This window comes from Gossypium arboreum, chromosome 13, assembly GCF_025698485.1.
Source record: "Gossypium arboreum isolate Shixiya-1 chromosome 13, ASM2569848v2, whole genome shotgun sequence".
In the NCBI taxonomy this organism is placed as follows: Eukaryota; Viridiplantae; Streptophyta; class Magnoliopsida; order Malvales; family Malvaceae; genus Gossypium; species Gossypium arboreum.
The window spans coordinates 13467375-13470514 of record NC_069082.1 but is presented as its reverse complement, the minus strand read 5'-3'; positions in this window follow the sequence as shown (position 1 = coordinate 13470514).

The following is a 3140-nucleotide window of genomic DNA, read 5'->3' as shown; positions in this document are numbered from 1 at the left end:
AAAATATATGCTTAATGACTTACCTCGGATGTTGTCGCATCGTTTTCAATGGCTATTCGATTACTTTGTCTTTCCCCTTGTCCAACTTTGGTCCTTTGAGTTCTTGAGCTAGTTCACACAAATTTAACTTATTAAAACCTCATTATGCTAGCTTATGGCCGAATATGACAAGGAGTTTAAATGGTCATATGGCCACCCTTTTGCTTGGATACACATTGGTCATGCACATTTTATATTACATCAAGCAATTCAATACAATTCATTCAAGCATCAAGGAAAAGCTAAGGCCCTCAATAGGCTACCTAAGGCCGAATATACACATCAACATATGTATTCGTTCATGTGGCCGAACATACACATTCATGTTAAGGCCGATTTCCACACTTGATACATTCAACAAGTAAGGTCGCTTGTATCGACTTAACACCAATTTGATTCAAGTTCACAACTAGGCTAGTATGCATATATACACTAGTAAATCAAACACTAACATTTGTACTTCACCTTACTAGCACTTCTCATTCAAATGACATGAACAACGAACATAGTTTCCTTTTATTTCCTACCATGGCCAAATGTCATACAACACCATACCATGCATCATTACAAGCTTTACCTTTAGCATGCAAATAACATCCACAAATCCACCTTAGTTGAACCTTAACTCATCTTCATGCCTCACCACCACAACATCAAACATCAAACATCAATGATACCAAGAAGACAACACCCATGGCCGAATATCATCCCCATTTCATGGTAAAGGTTTAGACCATGGGTTAGGTGGAACTCAAACTATCAACTAAAAGCATGCATAAATCTCATGGATAACATCAACATACCTTAGTCTAGCAAACTCCCATGGCTGATTTTCTCAAGCTTCCCCCCCTTTCTTCTTAGTACATTCGGCCAAGCAAGGAGAAAATGAGAGAATGAACACTTTTTTTTTTCTTTCTTTCTTTGTTTTTGTTTCTCCCATGTACGGCAAGGGGGGAAAGCATCCACACTCTTTTTTTTTTTTGTTATCATCATTATCTTTTTTTCCATTTCTTTAATGCTAACTTTCTTAATTTATTGTTTCCTACATGCATCACTAGTCTAACATGTTGGAGACATGTTTCCACCCATAGTATGGCCGCCATCATGCTTCATTTTGGCTAATTTGACATGCAAGGACAACACTTTCCCACATGTATTAATAGGCCACCTTACATTTGCCTAGCACATTTCTAAATTTTCGCACATAAGTCCTATTTGATAAAAATTCACTTACAATTAACAAAATCCAAACATGAAATTTTCACACATGCATATATACATATAATGAGCATCAATTATGATGGTTAATTATTATTATGACTCGGTTTAGTGGTCCCGAAACCACTTTCCGACTAGGGTCAATTTAGGGATGTCACACATTTATATATTGACTTCAATTTATACTGGTAAGGCGCGGAGCGCAACATACTTCAGATGTACCAATGACGCACTCAGTGCTAGTTATATTGTTGTGATGGTTGGAAGATCCGTCTATCCATCTTAAGTCTATATCCGGTTTGTAACACCCCTTACCTATAGCCGACACTGGAACAAGGTCTAAGGCATTACCGGACTCAAACATAGACAAACATACAAAATAGGGCCATAAAATTTTGCCCAAATTAAAACCATTTATTAACATACTTATCGTCCCTTATATAGGCTCATTGGGCCCAAAACATACATTAGGTGTGGATCGGGACTAAACCGAGAACTTTCGAAACTTTTGTGGCACTTAGAAAAATTTCTTGTTTTGGAGGGTTACACGCTCGTGTGGGTAAGCTGTGTGGTCACACATGCCCGTGTTGCTTAGGACACGCCCGTGTCCTCAGCCCGTATAACTCTTTGTTTATGATGTTATCAACAAAATAGGGTCACACGCCTGTGTGCTTAGGCCTTATGGCGAATTAAATTCCAAAAATCAGGTGCAAACTTCACATGGCCTGAGCACACGCCCATGTCCTAAAGCCGTGTCCTTCACACGGCTAAAACATATGACTGTGTCTCTGCCCGTGTGTTTACTATTGGGCATTCTGTTTTACTTAATTAGGGTGCAGGGGACACACGGCCGGATCACATGCCCATGGGACAGACCGTGTGTCAAACAAGGCCTAAACACACGCCCGTGTGTCTACCCGTGTGGACAACTTTAAGGCTATTTTCCAAGCCTTTTGTCATCCTCAATGACACATGCACACTTACACATTCATAAACATGGCTCATGCATATCAACTTCTTATCAATTCGTACTTGCTTAAGGCTCCATATTTTATTTAGGCTAAGCTTACCAAATCACATGCAATATGTAATATTAATTTACTTCCATTTTACACATTCATGCCTTAGTTGTTATTATGTCATTTATTCACAATTCCATCATCAAATATCCATGATCATAACCACAATTCATCCATGTCAAATGAATTTAACCATATCATGAGTGACCTCAACACATGCATGCATATATGAATAGGATTACATCCCCATAATTAATACGAGTCATATCTCATGGCCATATACAAAATGAATCATCAAATCATTATAAGCCAACACATTTGGCTAAACCAATATGACATATAACAAAAAATACCAAGTCCCTATACATGCCATACTCAAAATGTTAAGACTAACTATACCCAATATCCAATTGATAGTGTGATCGAGCCTCTGACATCCTTCGATCCCCGAGCTAGCTTCGCGATACTATAAGAAAATAAGTTCACATGAAAATAAATAACAACATAATCATGACTATATATATATATATCATTGACATAACATAGTTTATATATATGTGTCAACATAGTTTCATAAACATAACTTACACATTTTCAATCTTACCAAAAGATCATCACATACCGAGTTCATTCATATGATTTTTTTGTACATACCTATGCCAAATCGTAATACATTCTCATATTTCCTCATCAATGACTTACTTGTCGAGTAACTCACTAATTTACCCATTGAACACTCGGAATACTATCAGATGCACGGAAAGCTTGCACATAGTGCTTCATACGTAGCCACATGATATCTCACATCACATATCACACATTGCTTGTTCTCGAGCTAATCACGGGCCTGCTCACACAAGCTGA